This window comes from Schistocerca serialis, chromosome 11, assembly GCF_023864345.2.
Source record: "Schistocerca serialis cubense isolate TAMUIC-IGC-003099 chromosome 11, iqSchSeri2.2, whole genome shotgun sequence".
NCBI classification, from domain to species: domain Eukaryota; kingdom Metazoa; phylum Arthropoda; class Insecta; order Orthoptera; family Acrididae; genus Schistocerca; species Schistocerca serialis.
The window spans coordinates 7,381,770-7,407,044 of NC_064648.1; positions in this window are offsets into that span (position 1 = coordinate 7,381,770).

Consider the following 25,275-nt stretch of genomic DNA (forward strand, 5'->3'; position numbering starts at 1 on the left):
TGTCTATGTTTGGAACCATTCCTGTGACACTAGTAATAGAATCCGATGCTACACTTCAGGTTCACTAAATCCCTCTGACCTTCTTACTGACGATGAAACACTGAAATTGCATCGGATTTTAATACAAAAGGCACAATGCCGACATAACTACATGAAAACTGACCCTTCTTACAATTTATGTTTTGAAACATTCCTGTGACACTAGTTATAGATTCCGATGCTTCACTCATGTTTTCAGTATCCCTCTGACCTTCTTATTGACGATGAAACACAGAGATTGCATCGGAATTTAATACAAAGGCACAATGCCGACTTAAGTACAAGAAAACGGACTCTTCCTACTGTCTATGATTTGGACCATTCATGTGACACTAGATATAGATTCCGATGCTTTACTCCAGGTTTACTGTATCCCTCTGACCTTCTTATTGACGATGAAACACAGAAATTCCATCGGAATTAAATACAAAAGGCACAATGGCGAATTAAGTACAAGAAAACTGACTCTTCTTACTGTCTATGATTGAAACATTCCTGTGACACTAGTTATAGATTCCGATGCTTCACTTCAGGTTTATTGCATCCCTCTGACCTTCTTATTAACGATGAAACACAGAAATTGCATCGGAATTAAATACAAAAGGCACAATGCCGACATAAGTACAATAAAACTGACTCTTCTTACTGTCTATGTTTTGAACCATTCCTGTGACACTAGTTATAGGTTCCGATGCTTCACTCCTGGTTTACTGTATCGCTCTGACCTTGTTATTGACGATGAAACACTGATATTGCATCGGAATTAAATACAAAAGGCACAATGCCGATTTAAGTACAAGAAAACTCACTCTACTTACTATCTATGTTTTGAACCATTCCTGTGACAGTAGTTATAGATTCCGATGCTTCACTTCAGGTTTACTGTATCCCCATGACCTTCATCGTCAGATGAAACACAGAAATTGCTTCGGAATTAAATACAAAAGGCACAATGCCGACTTAAGTACAAGAAAACTGACACTTCTCACTGTCTATGTCTTGAACCATTCCTGTGACACTAGTTATAGATTAAATACAAAAGGCACTTCAGGTTTACTGAATCCATCAGACCTTCTTATTGACGATGAAACACAGAAATGGCATCGGAATTAAATACAAAGAGCACAATGCCGACTTATGTACAAGAAAACTGACTCTTCTTACTGTCTATGTTTGAGACATTCATGTGACACTAGTTATAGATTCCGATGCTTCCCTTAAGGTTTACTGTATCTCTCTGACTTTCTTATTGACGATGAAACACAGAAATTGCATCGGAATTAAATACAAAAGGCACAATGCCGACTTAAGTACAAGAAAACTGACTCTTCTTACTGTCTATGATTGAACCATTCCCGTGACACTAGTTACAGATTCCGATGCATCACTTCAGGTTTACTGCATCCCTCTGACCTTCTCATTGACGATGAAACACTGAAATTTGATCGTAATTAAATACAAAAGGCACAATGCCGACTTAAGTACAAGAAAACTGACTCTTCTTACTGTCTATGTTTGAACCATTCCTGAGACACTAGTTATAGATTCCGATGCTTCACTTCAGGTTTACTGTATCCCTCTGACCTTCTTGTTGACGATGAAACACAGATATTGTGTCGGAATTAAATACAAAAGGCACAATACCGACTTAAGTACAAGAAAACTGACTCTTCTTACTGTCTATGTGTTGAACAATGCCGGTGACACTAGTTTTAGATTCCGATGCTTCACTTCAGGTTTACCGTATCCCTCTGACCTTCTTATTGACGATGAAACACAGAAATTGCATCGGATTAAATACAAAAGGCACAATGCCGACTTAAGTACCAGAAAACTGATCTTCTTACTGTCTATGTTTTGAACCATTCCTGTGACACTAGTTATAGATTCCGATGCTTCACTCCTGGTTTACTGTATCGCTCTGACCTTGTTATTGACGATGAAACACTGATATTGCATCGGAATTAAATACAAAAGGCACAATGCAGATTTAAGTACAAGAAAACTGACTCTTCTTACTGTCTATGTTTGAACCATTCCTGTGACAGTAGTTATAGATTCCGATGCTTCACTTCAGGTTTACTGTATCCCCCTGACCTTCTTATTGACGATGAAATACAGAAATGGCATCGGAATTAAATACAAAGGGCACAATGCCGACATATGTACAAGAAAACTGACTGTTCTTACTGTCTATGTTTGAGACACTCATGTGACACAAGTTATAGATTCCGATGATTCACTTCAGGTTTACTGTATACCTCTGACCTTCTTATTGACGATGAACCACAGACATTGCATCGGAAATAAATACAAAAGGCACAATGCCGACTTAAGTACAAGAAAACTGACTCTTCTTACTCTCTATGTTTTGAACCAATCATGTGACACTATTTATAGATTCCGATTCTTCACTGCAGGTTTACTGTATCCGTCTGACCTTCTTATTGACGATGAATCACAGAAATTGCATCGGAATTAAATACAAAAGGCACAATGCCGACTTAAGTACAAGAAAACTGACTCTTCTTACTGTCTATGATTTGAACCATTCCTGTGACACTAGTTATAGATTACGATGCTTTACTTCAGGTTTACTGTATCCCTCTCACTTTCTTATTGACGATGAAACTCAGAAATTGCATCGGAATTAAATAGAAAAGGCACAATGCCGACTTAAGTACAAGAAAACGGACTCTTCTTACTGTCTAAGTTTTGAACCATTCCTGTGACTCTAGTGATAGATTTCGATGCTTCCCTTCAGGTTTACTGTATCCCTCTGACTTTCTTATTGACGATGAAACACAGAAATTGCATCGGAATTAAATACAAAAAAGCACAATGCCGACTTAAGTACAAGAAAACTGACTCATCTTACTGTCCATGTTTTGAACCATACCTGTGACACTAGTTATAGATTCCGATGCTTCACTTCAGGTTTACTGTATACCTCTGACCTTCTTATTGACGATGAACCACAGAAATTGCATCGGAAATAAATACAAAAGGCACAATGCTGACTTAAGTACAAGAAAACTGACTCTTCTTACGTTCTATGTTTTGAACCATTCATGTGACACTAGTTATAGATTCCGATTCTTCACTGCAGGTTTACTGTATCCCTCTGACCTTCTTATTGACGATGAAACACAGAAATTGCATCGGAATTAAATACAAAAGGCACAATGCCGACTTATGTACAAGAAAACTGACTCTTCTTACTGTCTATGTTTTGAACAATTCCTGTTACACTAGTTATAGATTCCGTTGCTTCACTTCAGGTTTACCGTATCCCTCCGACCTTCTTATTGACGATGAAACATAGAAATTGCATCGGATTAAATACAAAAAGCACAATGCCGACTTAAGTACATGAAAATTGACCTTCTTACTGTCTATGTTTGGAACCATTCCTGTGACACTAGTAATAGAATCCGATGCTACACTTCAGGTTCACTAAATCCCTCTGACCTTCTTACTGACGATGAAACACTGAAATTGCATCGGATTTTAATACAAAAGGCACAATGCCGACATAACTACAAGAAAACTGACCCTTCTTACAATTTATGTTTTGAAACATTCCTGTGACACTAGTTATAGATTCCGATGCTTCACTCATGTTTTCAGTATCCCTCTGACCTTCTTATTGACGATGAAACACAGAGATTGCATCGGAATTTAATACAAAGGCACAATGCCGACTTAAGTACAAGAAAACGGACTCTTCCTACTGTCTATGATTTGGACCATTCATGTGACACTAGATATAGATTCCGATGCTTTACTCCAGGTTTACTGTATCCCTCTGACCTTCTTATTGACGATGAAACACAGAAATTCCATCGGAATTAAATACAAAAGGCACAATGGCGAATTAAGTACAAGAAAACTGACTCTTCTTACTGTCTATGATTGAAACATTCCTGTGACACTAGTTATAGATTCCGATGCTTCACTTCAGGTTTATTGCATCCCTCTGACCTTCTTATTAACGATGAAACACAGAAATTGCATCGGAATTAAATACAAAAGGCACAATGCCGACATAAGTACAAGAAAACTGACTCTTCTTACTGTCTATGTTTTGAACCATTCCTGTGACACTAGTTATAGGTTCCGATGCTTCACTCCTGGTTTACTGTATCGCTCTGACCTTGTTATTGACGATGAAACACTGATATTGCATCGGAATTAAATACAAAAGGCACAATGCCGATTTAACTACAAGAAAACTCACTCTACTTACTGTCTATGTTTTGAACCATTCCTGTGACAGTAGTTATAGATTCCGATGCTTCACTTCAGGTTTACTGTATCCCAATGACCTTCATCGTCAGATGAAACACAGAAATTGCTTCGGAATTAAATACAAAAGGCACAATGCCGACTTAAGTTCAAGAAAACTGACACTTCTCACTGTCTATGTCTTGAACCATTCCTGTGACACTAGTTATAGATTAAATACAAAAGGCACTTCAGGTTTACTGAATCCATCAGACCTTCTTATTGACGATGAAACACAGAAATGGCATCGGAATTAAATACAAAGAGCACAATGCCGACCTGTGTACAAGAAAACTGACTCTTCTTACTGTCTATGTTTGAGATATTCATGTGACACTAGTTATAGATTCCGATGCTTCACTTAAGGTTTACTGTATCCCTCTGACATTCTTATTGACGATGAAACACAGAAATTGCATCGGAATTAAATACAAAAGGCACAATGCCGTCTTAAGTACAAGAAAACTGACTCTTCTTACTGTCTATGATTGAACCATTCCCGTGACACTAGTTATAGATTCCGATGCATCACTTCAGGGTTACTGCATCCCTCTAACCTTCACATTGACGATGAAACAGAGAAATTGCATCGGAATTAAATACAAAAGGCACAATGCCGACTTAAGTACAAGAAAACTAACTCTTCTTACTGTCTATGTTTGAACCATTCCTGAGACACTAGTTATAGATTCCGATGCTTCACTTCAGGTTTACTGTATCCCTCTGACCTCCTTATTGACGATGAATCACAGAAATTGCATCGGAATTAAATACAAAAGGCACAATGCCGACTTAAGTACAAGAAAACTGACTCTTCTTACTGTCTATGTTTGAACCATTCCTGTGACAGTAGTTATAGATTCCGATGCTTCACTTCAGGTTTACTGTATCCCCCTGACCTTCTTATTGACGATGAAACACAGAAATTGCTTCGGAATTAAATACAAAAGGCACAATGCCGACTTAAGTACAAGAAAACTGACTCTTCTCACTGTCTATGTCTTGAACCATTCCTGTGACACTAGTTATAGATTCCGATGCTTCACTTCAGGTTTACTGTATCCATCAGAGCTTCTTATTGACGATGAAATACAGAAATGGCATCGGAATTAAATACAAAGGGCACAATGCCGACATATGTACAAGAAAACTGACTCTTCTTACTGTCTATGTTTGAGACATTCATGTGACACTAGTTATAGATTCCGATGCTTCCCTTCAGGTTTACTGTATCCCTCTGACTTTCTTATTGACGATGAGACACAGATATTGCATCGGTATTAAATACAAAAGGAACAATGCCGACTTAAGTACAAGAAAACTGACTCTTCTAACTGTCTATGATTGAACCATTCCCGTGACACTAGTTATAGATTCCGATGCTTCACTTCAGGTTTACTGCATCCCTCTGACCTTCTTATTGACGATGAAACACTGATATTGCATCGGAATTAAATACAAAAGGCACAATGCCGACTTAAGTACAAGAAAACTGACTCTTCTTACTGTCTATGATTTGAACCTTTCCTGTGACACTAGTTATAGATTACGATGTTTCACTTCAGGTTTACTGTATCCCTCTCACTTTCTTATTGTCGATGAAACACAGAAATTGCATCGGAATTAAATAGAAAAGGCACAATGCCGACTTAAGTACAAGAAAACGGACTCTTCTTACTGTCTAAGTTTTGAATCATTCCTGTGACTCTAGTGATAGATTTCGATGCTTCACTTCAGGTTTACTGTATCCCTCTGACTTTCTTATTGACGATGAAACACAGAAATTGCATCGGAATTAAATACAAAAAAGCACAATGCCGACTTAAGTACAAGAAAACTGACTCATCTTACTGTCCATGTTTTGAATCATACCTGTGACACTAGTTATAGATTCCGATGCTTCACTTCAGGTTTACTGTATACCTCTGACCTTCTTATTGACGATGAACCACAGAAATTGCATCGGAAATAAATACAAAAGGCACAATGCCGACTTAAGTACAAGAAAACTGACTCTTCTTACTGTCTATGTTTTGAACCATTCATGTGACACTAGTTATAGATTCCGATTCTTCACTGCAGGTTTACTGTATCCCTCTGACCTTCTTATTGACGATGAGACACAGAAATTGCATCGGAATTAAATACAAAAGGCACAATGCCGACTTAAGTACAAGAAAACTGACTCTTCTTACTGTCTATGTTTTGAACAATTCCTGTTACACTAGTTATAGATTCCGTTGCTTCACTTCAGGTTACCGTATCCCTCCGACCTTCTTATTGACGGTGAAACACAGAAATTGCATCGGATTAAATACAAAAAGCACAATGCCGACTTAAGTACAAGAAAATTGACCTTCTTACTGTCTATGTCTTGAACCATTCCTGTGACACTAGTTATAGATTCCGATGCTTCATTTCAGGTTTACTGAATCCATCAGACCTTCTTATTGACGATCAAACACAGAAATGGCATCGGAATTAAATACAAAGAGCACAATGCCGACTTATGTACAAGAAAACTGACTCTTCTTACTGTCTTTGTTTGAGACATTCATGTGACACTAGTTATAGATTCCGATGCTTCACTTAAGGTTTACTGTATCCCTCTGACTTTCTTATTGACGATGAAACACTGAAATTGAATCGGAATTAAATACAAAAGGCACCTTGCCGACTTAAGTACAAGAAAACTGACTCTTCTTACTGTCTATGATTAAACCATTCCCGTGACACTAGTTATAGATTCCGATGCATCACTTCAGGTTTACTGCATCCCTCTGACCTTCTCATTGACGATGAAACACAGAAATTGCATCGGAATTAAATACAAAAGGCACAATGCCGACTTAAGTACAAGAAAACTAACTCTTCTTACTGTCTATGTTTGAACCATTCCTGAGACACTAGTTATAGATTCCGATGCTTCACTTCAGGTTTACTGTATCCCTCTGACCTCCTTATTGACGATGAATCACAGAAATTGCATCGGAATTAAATACAAAAGGCACAATGCCGACTTAAGTACAAGAAAACTGACTCTTCTTACTGTCTATGTCTGAACCATTCCTGAGACACTAGTTATAGATTCCGATGCTTCACTTCAGGTTTACTGTATCCCTCTGACCTTCCTATTGACGATGAAACACAGAAATTGCATCGGAGTTAAATACAAAAGCCACAATGCCGACTTTAGTACAAGAAAACTGACTCTTCTAACTGTCTATGTTTTGAAGCATACCTGTGACACTAGTTATAGATTCCGATGCTTCACTTCAGGTTTACTGTATCCCTATGACCTTCTTGTTGACGATGAAACACAGATATTGTGTCGGAATTAAATACAAAAGGCACAATACCGACTTAAGTACAAGAAAACTGACTCTTCTTACTGTCTATGTGTTGAACAATGCCGGTGACACTAGTTATAGATTCCGATGCTTCACTTCAGGTTTACCGTATCCCTCTGACCTTCTTATTGACGATGAAACACAGAAATTGCATCGGATTAAATACAAAAGGCACAATGCCGACTTAAGTACAAGTAATCTGATCTTCTTACTGTCTATGTTTTGAACCATTCCTGTGACACTAGTTATCGATTCCGATGCTTCACTCCTGGTTTACTGTATCGCTGTGACCTTGTTATTGACGATGAAACACTGATATTGCATCGGAATAAAATACAAAAGGCACAATGCAGATTTAAGTACAAGAAAACTGACTCTTCTTACTGTCTATGTTTGAACCATTCCTGTGACAGTAGTTATAGATTCCGATGCTTCACTTCAGGTTTACTGTATCCCCCTGACCTTCTTATTGACGATGAAACACAGAAATTGCTTCGGAATTAAATACAAAAGGCACAATGCCGACTTAAGTACAAGAAAACTGACTCTTCTCACTGTCTATGTCTTGAACCATTCCTGTGACACTAGTTATAGATTCCGATGCTTCACTTCAGGTTTACTGTATCCATCAGACAATCTTATTGACGATGAAATACAGAAATGGCATCGGAATTAAATACAAAGGGCACAATGCCGACATATGCACAAGAAAACTGACTCTTCTTACTGTCTATGTTTGAGACATTCATGTGACACTAGTTATAGATTCCGATGCTTCACTTCAGGTTTACTGTATCCCTCTGACTTTCTTATTGACGATGAAACACAGAAATTGCATCGCAATTAAATACAAAAGGCACAATGCCGACTTAAGTACAAAAAACTGACTCTTCTTACTGTCTATGATTGAACCATTCCCGTGACACTATTTATAGATTCCGATGCTTCACTTCAGGTTTACTGCATCCCTCTGACCTTCTTATTGACGATGAAACACAGAAATTGCATCGGAATTAAATACAAAAGGCACAATGCCGACTTAAGTACAATAAAACTGACTCTTCTTACTGTCTATGATTTGAAACATTCCTGTGACACTAGTTATAGATTCCGATACTTCACTTCCGGTTTACAGTATCCCTCTCAGTTTCTTATTGATGATGAAACACAGAAATTGCATCGGAATTAAATAGAAAAGGCACAATGCCGACTTAAGTACAAGAAAACGGACTCTTCTTACTGTCTAAGTTTTGAACCATTCCTGTGACTCTAGTTATAGATTTCGATGCTTCACTTCAGGTTTACTGTATTCCTCTGACTTTCTTATTGACGATGAAACACAGAAATTGCATCGGAATTAAATACAAAAAAGCACAATGCCGACTTAAGTACAAGAAAACTGACTCATCTTACTGTCCATGTTTAGAACCATACCTGTGACACTAGTTATAGATTCCGATGCTTCACTTCAGGTTTACTGTATACCTCTGACCTTCTTATTGACGATGAACCACAGAAATTGCATCGGAAATAAATACAAAAGGCACAATGCCGACTTAAGTACAAGAAAACTGACTCTTCTTACTGTCTATGTTTTGAACCATTCATGTGACACTAGTTATAGATTCCGATTCTTCACTGCAGGTTTACTGTATCCCTCTGACCTTCTTATTGACGATGAAACACAGAAATTGCATCGGAATTAAATACAAAAGGCACAATGCCGACTTAAGTACAAGAAAACTGACTCTTCTTACTGTCTATGTTTTGAACAATTCCTGTTACACTAGTTATAGATTCCGTTGCTTCACTTCAGGTTTACCGTATCCCTCCGACCTTCTTATTGACGATGAAACACAGAAATTGCATCGGAATTAAATACAAAAGGCACAATGCCGACATAAGTACAAGAAAACTGACTCTTCTTACTGTCTATGATTTGAACCATTCCTGTGACACTAGTTATAGATTCCGATGCTTCACTCCTGGTTTACTGTATCGCTCTGACCTTGTAATTGACGATGAAACACTGATATTGCATCGGAATTAAATACAAAAGGCACAATGCCGATTTAAGTACAAGAAAACTGACTCTACTTACTGTCTATGTTTTGAACCATTCCTGTGACAGTAGTTATAGATTCCGATGCTTCACTTCAGGTTTACTGTATCATTCTGAGTTTCTTATTGATGATGAAACACAGAAATTGCATCGGAATTAAATAGAAAAGGCACAATGCCGACTTAAGTACAAGAAAACGGACTCTTCTTACTGTCTAAGTTTTGAACCATTCCTGTGATTCTAGTTATAGATTTCGATGCTTCACTTCAGGTTTACTGTATCCCTCTGACTTTCTTATTGACGATGAAACACAGAAATTGCATCGGAATTAAATACAAAAAAACACAATGCCGACTTAAGTACAAGAAAACTGACTCATCTTACTGTCCATGTTTTGAACCATACCTGTGACACTAGTTATAGAATCCGATGCTTCACTTCAGGTTCACTATATCCCTCTGACCTTCTTACTGACGATGAAACACTGAAATTGCATCGGATTTAAATACAAAAGGCACAATGCCGACTTAACTACAAGAAAACTGACCCTTCTTACAATCTATGTTTTGAACCATTCCTGTGACAGTAGTAATAGATTCCGATGCTTCACTTCAGGTTTACTGTATCCCTCTCAGTTTCTTATTGATGATGAAACACAGAAATTGCATCGGAATTAAATAGAAAAGGCACAATGCCGACTTAAGTACAAGAAAACGGACTCTTTTTACTGTCTAAGTTTTGAACCATTCCTGTGACTCTAGTTATAGATTTCGATGCTTCACTTCAGGTTTACTGTATCCCTCTGACCTTCGTATTGACGATGATACACAGAAATTGCATCGGAATTAAATACAAAAGGCTCAATGCCGACTTAAGTACAAGAAAACTGACTCTTCTTACTGTCTATGATTGAAACATTCCTGTGACACTAGTTATAGATTCCGATGCTTCACTTCAGGTTTATTGCATCCCTCTGACCTTCTTATTGACGATGAAACACAGAAATTGCATCGGAATTAAATACAAAAGGCACAATGCCGACATAAGTACAAGAAAACTGACTCTTCTTACTGTCTATGATTTGAACCATTCCTGTGACACTAGTTATAGATTCCGATGCTTCACTCCTGGTTTACTGTATCGCTCTGACCTTGTTATTGACGATGAAACACTGATATTGCATCGGAATTAAATACAAAAGGCACAATGCCGATTTAAGTACAAGAAAACTGACTCTACTTACTGTCTATGTTTTGAACCATTCCTGTGAGAGTAGTTATAGATTCCGATGCTTCACTTCAGGTTTACTGTATCCCCATGACCTTCTTATTGACGATTAAACACAGAAATTGCTTTGGAATTAAATACAAAAGGCACAATGCCGACTTAAGTACAAGAAAACTGACTCTTCTCACTGTCTATGTCTTAACCATTCCTGTGACACTAGTTATAGATTCTGATGCTTCACTTCAGGTTTACTGAATCCATCAGACCTTCTTATTGACGATGAAACACAGAAATGGCATCGGAATTAAATACAAAGAGCACAATGCCGACTTATGTACAAGAAAACTGACTCTTCTTTCTGTCTATGTTTGAGACATTCATGTGACACTAGTTATAGATTCCGATGCTTCACTTAAGGTTTACTGTATCCCTCTGACTTTCTTATTGACGATGAAACACAGAAATTGCATCGGAATTAAATATAAAAGGCACAATGCCGACTTAAGTACAAGAAAACTGACTGTTCTTACTGTCTATGATTGAACCACTCCCGTGACACTAGTTATAGATTCCGATGCATCACTTCAGGTTTACTGCATCCCTCTGACCTTCTCATTGACGATGAAACACAGAAATTGCATCGGAATTAAATACAAAAGGCACAATGCCGACTTAAGTACAAGAAAACTAACTCTTGTTACTGTCTATGTTTGAACCATTCCTGAGACACTAGTTATAGATTCCGATGCTTCACTTCAGGTTTACTGTATCCCTCTGACCTCCTTAGTGACGATGAATCACAGAAATTGCATCGGAATTAAATACAAAAGGCACAATGCCGACTTAAGTACAAGAAAACTGACTCTTCTTACTGTCTATGTTTGAACCATTCCTGAGACAATAGTTATAGATTCCGATGCTTCACTTCAGGTTTACTGTATCCCTCTGACCTTCCTATTGACGATGAAACACAGAAATGGCATCGGAGTTAAATACAAAAGGCACAATGCCGACTTTAGTACAAGAAAACTGACTCTTCTAACTGTCTATGTTTTGAACCATTCCTGTGACACTAGTTATAGATTCCGATGCTTCACTTCAGGTTTACTGTATCCCTCTGACCTTCTTGTTGACGATGAAACACAGATATTGTGTCGGAATTAAATACAAAAGGCACAATACCGACTTAAGTACAAGAAAACTGACTCTTCTTACTGTCTATGTGTTGAACAATGCCGGTGACACTAGTTATAGATTCCGATGCTTCACTTCAGGTTTACCGTATCCCTCTGACCTTCTTATTGACGATGAAACACAGAAATAGCATCGGATTAAATACAAAAGGCATAATGCCGACTTAAGTACAAGAAAACTGATCTTCTTACTGTCTATGTTTTGAACCATTCCTGTGACACTAGTTATAGATTCCGATGCTTCACTCCTGGTTTACTGTATCCCTCTGACTTTCTTATTGACAATGAAACACAGAAATTGCATCGGAATTAAATACAGAAGGCACAATGCCGACTTAAGTACAAAAAACTGACTCTTCTTACTGTCTATGATTTGAACCATTCCTGTGACACTAGTTATAGATTCCGATGCTTCACTTCAGGTTTACTGTATCCCTCTCAGTTTCTTATTGATGATGAAACACAGAAATTGCATCAGAATTAAATAGAAAAGGCACAATGCCGACTTAAGTACAAAAAAACGGACTCCTCTTACTGTCTAAGTTTTGAACCATTCCTGTGACTCTAGTTATAGATTTCGATGCTTCACTTCAGGTTTACTGTATCCCTCTGACTTTCTTATTGACGATGAAACACAGAAATTGCATCGGAATTAAATACAAAAATGCACAATGCCGACTTAAGTACAAGAAAACTGACTCATCTTACTGTCCATGCTTTGAACCATACCTGTGACACTAGTTATAGATTCCGATGCTTCACATCAGGTTTACTGTATACCTCTGAGCTTCTTATTGACGATGAACCACAGAAATTGCATCGGAAATAAATACAAAAGGCACAATGCCGACATAAGTACAAGAAAACTGACTCTTCTTACTGTCTATGTTTTGAACCATTCATGTGACACTATTTATAGATTCCGATTCTTCACTGCAGGTTTACTGTATCCCTCTGACCTTCTTATTGACGATGAAACACAGAAATTGCATCGGAATTAAATACAAAAGGCACAATGCCGACTTAAGTACAAGAAAACTGACTCTTCTTACTGTCTATGTTTTGAACAATTCCTGTTACACTAGTTATAGATTCCGTTGCTTCACTTCAGGTTTACCGCATCCCTCCGACCTTCTTATTGACGATGAAACACAGAAATTGCATGGGATTAAATACAAAAAGCACAATGCCGACTTAAGTACAAGAAAATTGACCTTCTTACTGTCTATGTTTGGAACCATTCCTGTGACACTAGTTATAGAATCCGATGCTTCACTTCAGGTTCACTATATCCCTCTGACCTTCTTACTGACGATGAAACACTGAAATTGCATCGGATTTAAATACAAAAGGCACAATGCCGACTTAACTACAAGAAAACTGACCCTTCTTACAATCTATGTTTTGAACCATTCCTGTGACACTAGTTATAGATTCCGATGCTTCACTCATGTTTTCTGTATCCCTCTGACCTTCTTATTGACGATGAAACACAGAGATTGCATCGGAATTTAATAGAAAGGCACAATGCCAACTTAAGTACAAGAAAACTGACTCTTCTTACTGTCTATGATTTGGACCATTCATGTGACACTAGATATAGATTCCGATGCTTTACTCCAGGTTTACTGTATCCCTCTGACCTTCTTATTGACGATGATACACAGAAATTGCTTCGGAATTAAATACAAAAGGCACAATACCGACTTAAGTACAAGAACAGTGACTCTTATTACTGTCTATGCTTTGAACCATTCCTGTGACACTACATATAGATTCCGATGCTTCACATCAGGTTTACTGTATCCCTCTGACCTTCTTATTGACGATGAAACACAGAAAATGCATCGAAATTAAATACTAAATGCACAATGCATACTCAAGTACAAGAAAACTGACTCCTCTTACTGTCTATGTTTTGAGCCATTCCTGTGACACTAGTTGTAGATTTCGATGCTTCACTTCAGGTTTACCGTATCGCTCTGACCTTGTTATTGACGATGAAACACTGATATTGCATCGGAATTAAATACAAAAGGCACAATGCCGATTTAAGTACAAGAAAACTGACTCTACTTACTGTCTATGTTTTGAACCATTCCTGTGACAGTAGTTATAGATTCCGATGCTTCACTTCAGGTTTACTGTATCCCCATGACCTTCTTATTGACGATGAAACACAGAAATTGCTTCGGAATTAAATACAAAAGGCACAATGCCGACTTAAGTACAAGAAAACTGACTCTTCTCACTGTCTATGGCTTGTACCATTCCTGTGACACTAGTTATAGATTCCGATGCTTCACTTCAGGTATACTGTATCCCTCTGACCTTCTTATTCACGATGAAACACAGAAATTGCATCGGAGTTAAATACAAAAGGCACAATGCCGACTTTAGTACAAGAAAACTGACTCTTCTAACTGTCTATGTTTTGAACCATACCTGTGACACTTGTTATAGATTCCGATGCTTCACTTCAGGTTTACTGTATCCCTCTGACCTTCGTAATGACGATGAAACACAGATATTGCGTCGGAATTAAATACAAAAGACACAATGCCGATTTAAGTACAAGAAAACTGACTCTTCTTACTGTCTATGTTTTGAACCATTCCTGTGACAGTAGTTACAGATTCCGAAGCTTCACTTCAGGTTTACTGTATCCCCCTGACCTTCTTATTGACGATGAAACTCAGAAATTGCTTCGGAATTAAATACAAAAGGCACAATGCCGACTTAAGTACAAGAAAACTGACTCTTCTCACTGTCTATGTCTTGAACCATTCCTGTGACACTAGTTATAGATTCCGATGCTTCACTTCAGGTTTACTGTATACCTCTGACCTTCTTATTGACGATGAACCACAGAAATTGCATCGGAAATAAATACAAAAGGCACAATGCCGACTTAAGAACAAGAAAACTGACTCTTCTTACTGTCTATGTTTTGAACCATTCATGTGACACTAGTTATAGATTCCGATTCTTCACTGCAGGTTTACTGTATCCCTCTGACCTTCTTATTGACGATGAAACACAGAAATTGCATCAGATTAAATACAAAAAGCACAATGCCGACTTAAGTACAAGAAAATTGACCTTCTTACTGTCTATGTTTTGAACCATTCATGTGACACTAGTTATAGATTCTGCTGCTTCACTTCAGGTTTACTGTATCCCTCTGACCTTCTTATTGACGATGAAACACAGAAATTGCAACGGAAATAAATACAAAAGGCACAATGCCGATTTAAGTACAAGAAATCTGACTCTTCTTACTGTCTATTTTTTGAACCATTCCTGTGACAGTAGTTATAGATTCCGATGCTTCACTTCAGGTTTACTGTATCCCCCGGACCTTCTTATTGAAGATGAAACACAGAAATTGCTTCGGAATTAAATACAAAAATTCACAATGCCGACTTAAGTACAAGAAAACTGACTCTTCTTACTGTCTATGTTTGAACCATTCATGTGACACTAGTTATAGATTGCGATGCTTCACTTCAGGTTTACTGTATCCCTCTGACTTTCTTATTGACGATGAAACAAAGAAATTGCATCGGAATTAAATACAAAAGGCACAATGCCGACTTAAGTACAAGAAAACTGACTCTTCTTACTGTCTATGATTGAAACATTCCTGTGACACTAGTTATAGATTCCGATGCTTCACTTCAGGTTTATTGCATCCCTCTGACCTTCTTATTGACGATGAAACACAGAAATTGCATCGGAATTAAATACAAAAGGCGCAATGCCGACATAAGTACAAGAAAACTGACTCTTCTTACTGTCTATGTTTTGAACCATTCCTGTGACACTAGTTATAGATTCCGATGCTCCACTCCTGGTTTACTGTATCGCTCTGACCTTGTTATTGACGATGAAACACTGATATTTCATCGGAATTAAATACAAAAGGCACAATGCCGATTTAAGTACAAGAAAAGTGACTCTACTTACTGTATATGTTTTGAACCATTCCTGTGACAGTAGTTATAGATTCCGATGCTTCACTTCAGGTTTACTGTATCCCCATGACCTTCTTATTGACGATGAAACACAGAAATTGCTTCGGAATTAAATTCAAAAGGCACAATGCCGACTTAAGTAGAAGAAAACTGACTCTTCTCACTGTCTATGGCTTGAACCATTCCTGTGACACTAGTTATAGATTCCGATGCTTCTTTTCAGGTTTACTGTATCCCTCTGTCCTTCTTATTGACGATGAAACACAGAAATTGCATCGGCGTTAAATACAAAAGGCACAATGCCGACTTTAGTACAAGAAAACTGACTCTTCTAACTGTCTATGTTTTGAACCATACCTGTGACACAAGTTATAGATTTCGATGCTTCACTTCAGGTTTACTGTATCCCTCTGACCTTCTTATTGACGATGAAACACAGATATTGCGTCGGAATTAAATACAAAAGGCACAATACCGACTTATGTACAAGAAAACTGACTCTTCTTACTGTCTATGTGTTGAACAATGCCGGTGACACTAGTTATAGATTCCGATGCTTCACTTCAGGTTTACCGTATCCCTCTGACCCTCTTATTGACGATGAAACACAGAAATTGCATCGGATTAAATACAAAAGGCACAATGCCGACTTAAGTACAAGAAAACTGATCTTCTTACTGTCTATGTTTTGAACCATTCCTGTGACACTAGTTATGGATTCCGATGCTTCACTCCTGGTTTACTGTATCGCTCTGACCTTGTTATTGACGATGAAACACTGATATTGCATCGGAATTAAATACAAAAGGCACAATACCGATTTAAGTACAAGAAAACTGACTCTTCTTACTGTCTATGTTTTGAACCAATCCTGTGACAGTAGTTATAGATTGCGATGCTTCACTTCAGGTTTACTGCATCCCTCCGACTTTCTTATTGACGATGAAACACAGGAATTTCATCGGAATTAAATACAAAAGGCACAATGCCGACTTAAGTACAAGAAAACTGTCTCTTCTTACTGTCTATGATTGAACCATTCCCGTGACACTAGTTATAGATTCCGATGCATCACTTCAGGTTTACTGCATCCCTCTGACCTTCTCATTGACGATGAAACACAGAAATTGCATCGGAATTAAATACAAAAGGCACAATGCCGACTTAAGTACAAGATAACTGACTCTTCTCACTGTCTATGGCTTGAACCATTCCTGTGACACTAGTTATAGATTCCGATGCTTCACTTCAGGTTTACTGTATCCCTCTGACCTTCTTATTGACGATTAAACACAGAAATTGCATCGGAGATAAATACAAAAGGCACAATGCCGACATTAGTACAGGAAAACTGACTCTTCTAACTGTCTATGTTTTGAACCATACCTGTGACACTAGTTATAGATTTCGATGCTTCACTTCAGGTTTACTGTATCCCTCTGACCTTCTTATTGACGATGAAACACAGATATTGCGTCGGAATTAAATACAAAAGGAACAATACCGACTTATGTACAAGAAAACTGACTCTTCTTACTGTCTATGTGTTGAACAATGCCGGTGACACTAGTTATAGATTCCGATGCTTCACTTCAGGTTTACCGTATCCCTCTGACCTTCTTATTGACGATGAAACACAGAAATTGCATCGGAATTAAATAGAAAAGGCCCAATGCCGACTTAAGTATTAGAAAACGGACTCTTCTTACTGTCTAAGTTTTGAACCACTCCTGTGACTCTAGTTATAGATTTCGATGCTTCACTTCAGGTTTACTGTATCCCTCTGACTTTCTTATTGACGATGAAACACAGAAATTGCATCGGAATTAAATACAAAAAAGCACAATGCCGACTTAAGTACAAGAAAACTGACTCATCTTACTGTCCATGTTTTGAACCATACCTGTGACACTAGTTATAGATTCCGATGCTTCACTGCAGGTTTACTGTATCCCTCTCACCTTCTTATTGACGATGAAACACAGAAATTGCATCGGAATTAAATACAAAAGGCACAATGCCGACTTAAGTACAAGAAAACTGACTCTTCTTACTGTCTATGTTTTGAACAATTCCTGTTACACTAGTTATAGATTCCGTTGCTTCACTTCAGGTTTACCGTATCCCTCCGACCTTCTTATTGACGATGAAACACAGAAATTGCATCAGATTAAATACAAAAAGCACAATGCCGACTTAAGTACAAGAAAATTGACCTTCTTACTGTCTATGTTTTGAACCATTCATGTGACACTAGTTATAGATTCTGCTGCTTCACTTCAGGTTTACTGTATCCCTCTCACCTTCTTATTGACGATGAAACACAGAAATTGCATCGGAAATAAATACAAAAGGCACAATGCCGATTTAAGTACAAGAAATCTGACTCTTCTTACTGTCTATTTTTTGAACCATTCCTGTGACAGTAGTTATAGATTCCGATGCTTCACTTCAGGTTTACTGTATCCCCCGGACCTTCTTATTGAAGATGAAACACAGAAATTGCTTCGGAATTAAATACAAAAATTCACAATGCCGACTTAAGTACAAGAAAACTGACTCTTCTTACTGTCTATGTTCGAACCATCCATGTGACACTAGTTATAGATTGCGATGCTGCACTTCAGGTTTACTGTATCCCTCTGACTTTCTTATTGACGATGAAACAAAGAAATTGCATCGGAATTAAATACAAAAGGCACAATGCCGACTTAAGTACAAGAAAACTGACTCTCCTTACTGTCTATGATTGAAACATTCCTGTGACACTAGATATAGATTCCGATGCTTCACTTCAGGTTTAAGGCATCCCTCTGACCTTCTTATTGACGATGAAACACAGAAATTGCATCGGAATTAAATACAAAAGGCACAATGCCGACATAAGTACAAGAAAACTGACTCTTCTTACTGTCTATGTTTTGAACCATTCCTGTGACACTAGTAATAGATTCCGATGCTTCACTCCTGGTTTACTGTATCGCTCTGACCTTGTTATTGACGATGAAACACTGATATTGCATCGGAATTAAATACAAAAGGCACAATGCCGATTTAAGTACAAGAAAACTGACTCTACTTACTGTCTATGTTTTGAACCATTCCTGTGACAGTAGTTATAGATTCCGATGCTTCACTTCAGGTTCACTGTATCCCCATGACCTTCTTATTGACGATGAAACACAGAAATTGCTTCGGAATTAAATACAAAAGGCACAATGCCGACTTAAGTACAAGAAAACTGACTCTTCTCACTGTCTATGTCTTGAACCATTCCTGTGACACTAGTTATAGATTCCGATGCTTCACTTCAGGTTTACTGAATCCATCAGACCTTCTTATTGACGATGAAACACAGAAATGGCATCGGAATTAAATACAAAGGGCAAAATGCCGACTTATGTACAAGAAAACTGACTCTTCTTACTGTCTATGTTTGAGACTTTCATGTGACACTAGTTATAGATTCCGATGCTTCACTTAAGGTTTACTGTATCCCTCTGACTTGCTTATTGACGATGAAACACAGAAATTGCATCGGAATTAAATACAAAAGGCACAATGCCGACTTAAGTACAAGAAAACTGACTCTTCTTACTGTCTATGTTTTGAACCATACCTGTGACACTAGTTATAGATTCCGATGATTCACTTCAGCTTTACTGTATCCCCATGACCTTCTTATTGACGATGAAACACAGAAATTGCTTCGGAATTAAATACAAAAGGCACAATGCCGACTTATGTACAAGAAAACCGACTCTTCTCACTGTCTATGGCTTGAACCATTCCTGTGACACTAGTTATAGATTCCGATGCTTCACTTCAGGTTTACTGTATCCCTCTGACCTTCTTATTGACGATGAGACACAGAAATTGCATCGGAGTTAAATACAATAGGCACAATGCCGACTTTAGTACAAGAAAACTGACTCTTCTAACTTTCTATGTTTTGAACCATACCTGTGACACTAGTTATAGATTTCGATGCTTCACTTCAGGTTTACTGTATCCCTCTGACCTTCTTATTGACGATGAAACACAGATATTGCGTCGGAATTAAATACAAAAGGCACAATACCGACTTATGTACAAGAAAACTGACTCTTCTTACTGTCTATGTGTTGAACAATGCAGGTGACACTAGTTATAGATTCCGATGCTTCACTTCAGGTTTACCGTATCCCTCTGACCTTCTTATTGACGATGAAACACAGAAATTGCATCGGATTAAATACAAAAGGCACAATGCCGACTTAAGTACAAGAAAACTGATCTTCTTACTGTCTATGTTTTGAACCATTCCTGTGACACTAGTTATAGATTCCGATGCTTCACTCCTGGTTTACTGTATCGCTCTGACCTTGTTATTGACGATGAAACACTGATATTGCATCGGAATTAAATACAAAAGGCACAATACCGATTTAAGTACAAGAAAACTGACTCTTCTTACTGTCTATGTTTTGAACCATTCCTGTGACAGTAGTTATAGATTCCGATGCTTCACTTCAGGTTTACTGTATCCCTCTGACTTTCTTATTGACGATGAAACACAGGAATTGCATCGGAATTAAATACAAAAGGCACAATGCCGACTTAAGTACAAGAAAACTGCCTCTTCTTACTGTCTATGATTGAACCATTCCCGTGACACTAGTTATAGATTCCGATGCATCACTTCAGGTTTACTGCATCCCTCTGACCTTCTCATTGACGATGAAACACAGAAATTGCATCGAAATTAAATACAAAAGGCACAATGCCGACTTAAGTACAAGATAACTGACTCTTCTCACTGTCTATGGCCTGAACCATTCCTGTGACACTAGTTATAGATTCCTATGCTTCACTTCAGGTTTACTGTATCCCTCTGACCTTCTTATTGACGATGAAACACAGAAATTGCATCGGAGTTAAATACAAATGGCACAATGCCGACTTTAGTACAAGAAAACTGACTCTTCTAACTCTCTATGTTTTGAACCATACCTGTGACACTAGTTATAGATTTCGATGCTTCACTTCAGGTTTACTGTATCCCTCTGACCTTCTTTTTGACGATGAAACACAGATATTGCGTCGGAATTAAATACAAAAGGCACAATACCGACTTATGTACAAGAAAACTGACTCTTCTTACTGTCTATGTGTTGAACAATGCCGGTGACACTACTTATAGATTCCGATGCTTCACTTCATGTTTACCGTATCCCTCTGACCTTCTTATTGACGATGAAACACAGAAATTGCATCAGATTAAATACAAAAAGCACAATGCCGACTTAAGTACAAGAAAATTGACCTTCTTACTGTCTATGTTTTGAACCATTCATGTGACACTAGTTATAGATTCTGCTGCTTCACTTCAGGTTTACTGTATCCCTCTGACCTTCTTATTGACGATGAAACACAGAAATTGCATCGGAAATAAATACAAAAGGCACAATGCCGATTTAAGTACAAGAAATCTGACTCTTCTTACTGTCTATTTTTTGAACCATTCCTGTGACAGTAGTTATAGATTCCGATGCTTCACTTCAGGTTTACTGTATCCCCCGGACCTTCTTATTGAAGATGAAACACAGAAATTGCTTCGGAATTAAATACAAAAATTCACAATGCCGACTTAAGTACAAGAAAACTGACTCTTCTTACTGTCTATGTTCGAACCATCCATGTGACACTAGTTATAGATTGCGATGCTGCACTTCAGGTTTACTGTATCCCTCTGACTTTCTTATTGACGATGAAACAAAGAAATTGCACCGGAATTAAATACAAAAGGCACAATGCCGACTTAAGTACAAGAAAACTGACTCTCCTTACTGTCTATGATTGAAACATTCCTGTGACACTAGATATTGATTCCGATGCTTCACTTCAGGTTTATTGCATCCCTCTGACCTTCTTATTGACGATGAAACACAGAAATTGCATCGGAATTAAATACAAAAGGCACAATGCCGACATAAGTACAAGAAAACTGACTCTTCTTACTGTCTATGTTTTGAACCATTCCTGTGACACTAGTAATAGATTCCGATGCTTCACTCCTGGTTTACTGTATCGCTCTGACCTTGTTATTGACGATGAAACACTGATATTGCATCGGAATTAAATACAAAAGGCACAATGCCGATTTAAGTACAAGAAAACTGACTCTACTTACTGTCTATGTTTTGAACCATTCCTGTGACAGTAGTTATAGATTCCGATGCTTCACTTCAGGTTTACTGTATCCCCATGACCTTCGTATTGACGATGAAACACAGAAATTGCTTCGGAACTAAATACAAAGGGCACAATGCCGACTTATGTACAAGAAAACTGACTCTTCTTACTGTCTATGTTTGAGACATTCATGTGACACTAGTTATAGATTCCGATGCTTCACTTAAGGTTTACTGTATCCCTCTGACTTTCTTATTGACGATGAAACACAGGAATTGCATCGGAATTAAATACAAAAGGCACAATGCCGACTTAAGTACAAGAAAACTGACTCTTCTTACTGTCTATGATTGAACCATTCCCGTGACACTAGTTATAGATTCCGATGCATCACTTCAGGTTTACTGCATCCCTCTGACCTTCTCATTGACGATGAAACACAGAAATTGCATCGGATTAAATACAAAAGGCACAATGCCGACTTAAGTACAAGAAAACTGATCTTCTTACTGTCTATGTTTTGAACCATTCCTGTGACACTAGTTATAGATTCCGATGCTTCACTCCTGGTTTACTGTATCGCTCTGACCTTGTTATTGACAATGAAACACTGATATTGCATCGGAATTAAATACAAAAGGCACAATACCGATTTAAGTACAAGAAAACTGACTCTTCTTACTGTCTATGTTTTGAACCATTCCTGTGACAGTAGTTATAGATTCCGATGCTTCACTTCAGGTTTACTGTATCCCCCTGACCTTCTTATTGACGATGAAACACAGAAATTGCTTCGGAATTAAATACAAAAGGCACAATGCCGACTTAAGTACAAGAAAACTGACTCTTCTCACTGTCTATGCCTTGAACCATTCCTGTGACACTAGTTATAGATTCCGATGCTTCACTTCAGGTTTACTGTATCCATCAGACCTTCTTATTGACGATGAAATACAGAAATGGCATCGGAATTAAATACAAAGGGCACAATGCCGACTTATGTACAAGAAAACTGACTCTTCTTACTTTCTATGTTTGAGACATTCATGTGACACTAGTTATAGATTCCCATGCTTCACTTCAGGTTTACTGTATCCCTCTAACTTTCTTATTGACGATGAAACACAGAAATTGCATCGGAATTAAATAAAAAAGGCACAATGCCGACTTAAGTTCAAGAAAACTGACTCTTCTTACTGTCTATGATTGAACCATTCCCGTGACACTAGTTATAGATTCCGATGCTTCACTTCAGGTTTACTGCATCCCTCTGACCTTCTTATTGACGATGAAACACAGAAATTGCATCGGAATTAAATACAAAAGGCACAATGCCGACTTAAGTACAAGAAAACTGACACTTCTTACTGTCTATGATTTGAACCATTCCTGTGACACTAGTTATAGATTCCGATGCTTCACTTCAGGTTTACTGTATACCTCTGACCTTCTTATTGACGATGAACCTCAGAAATTGCATCGGAAATAAATACAAAAGTCACAATGCCGACTTAAGTACAAGTAAACTGACTCTTCTTACTGTCTATGTTTTGAACCATTCATGTGACACTAGTTATAGATTCCGATTCTTCACTGCAGGTTTACTGTATCCCTCTGACCTTCTTATTGACGATGAAACACAGAAACTGCATCGGAATTAAATACAAAAGGCACAATGCCGACTTAAGTACAAGAAAACTGACTCTTCTTACTGTCTATGTTTTGAACCATTCCTGTGACACTAGTTATAGATTCCGATGCTTCACTCCTGGTTTACTGTATCGCTCTGACCTTGTTATTGACGATGAAACACTGATATTGCATCGGAATTAAATACAAAAGGCACAATGCCGATTTAAGTACAAGAAAACTGACTCTACTTACTGTCTATGTTTTGAACCATTCCTGTGACAGTAGTTATAGATTCCGATGCTTCACTTCAGGTTTACTGTATCCTCATGACCTTCTTATTGACGATGAAACACAGAAATTGCTTCGGAATTTAATACAAATGGCACAATGCCGACTTAAGTACAAGAAAACTGACTCTTCTCACTGTCTATGTCTTGAACCATTCCTGTGACACTAGTTATAGATTCCGATGCTTCACTTCAGGTTTACTGAATCCATCAGACCTTCTTATTGACGATGAAACACAGAAATGGCATCGGAATTAAATACAAAGGGCACAATGCCGACTTATGTACAAGAAAACTGCCTCTTCTTACTCTCTATGTTTGAGACATTCATGTGACACTAGTTATAGATTCCGATGCTTCACTTAAGGTTTACTGTATCCCTCTGACTTTCTTATTGACGATGAAACACAGGAATTGCTTCGGAATTAAATACAAAAGGCACAATGCCGACTTAAGTACAAGAAAACTGACTCTTCTTACTGTCTATGATTGAACCATTCCCGTGACACTAGTTATAGATTCCGATGCATCACTTCAGGTTTACTGCATCCCTCTGACATTCTCATTGACGATGAAACACAGAAATTGCATCGGAATTAAATACAAAAGGCACAATGCCGACTTAAGTACAAGAAAACTGACTCTTCTCACTGTCTATGGCTTGAACCATTCCTGTGACACTAGTTATAGATTCCGATGCTTCACTTCAGGTTTACTGTATCCCTCTGACCTTCTTATTGACGATGAAACACAGAAATTGCGTCGGAATTAAATACAAAAGGCTTAATACCGACTTATGTACAAGAAAACTGACTCTTCTTACTGTCTATGTGATGAACAATGCCGGTGACACTAGTTATAGATTCCGATGCTTCACTTCAGGTTTACCGTATCCCTCTGACCTTCATATTGACGATGAAACACAGAAATTGCATCGGATTAAATACAAAAGGCACAATGCCGACTTAAGTACAAGAAAACTGATCTTCTTACTGTCTATGTTTTGAACCATTCCTGTGACACTATTTATAGATTCCGACGCTTCAC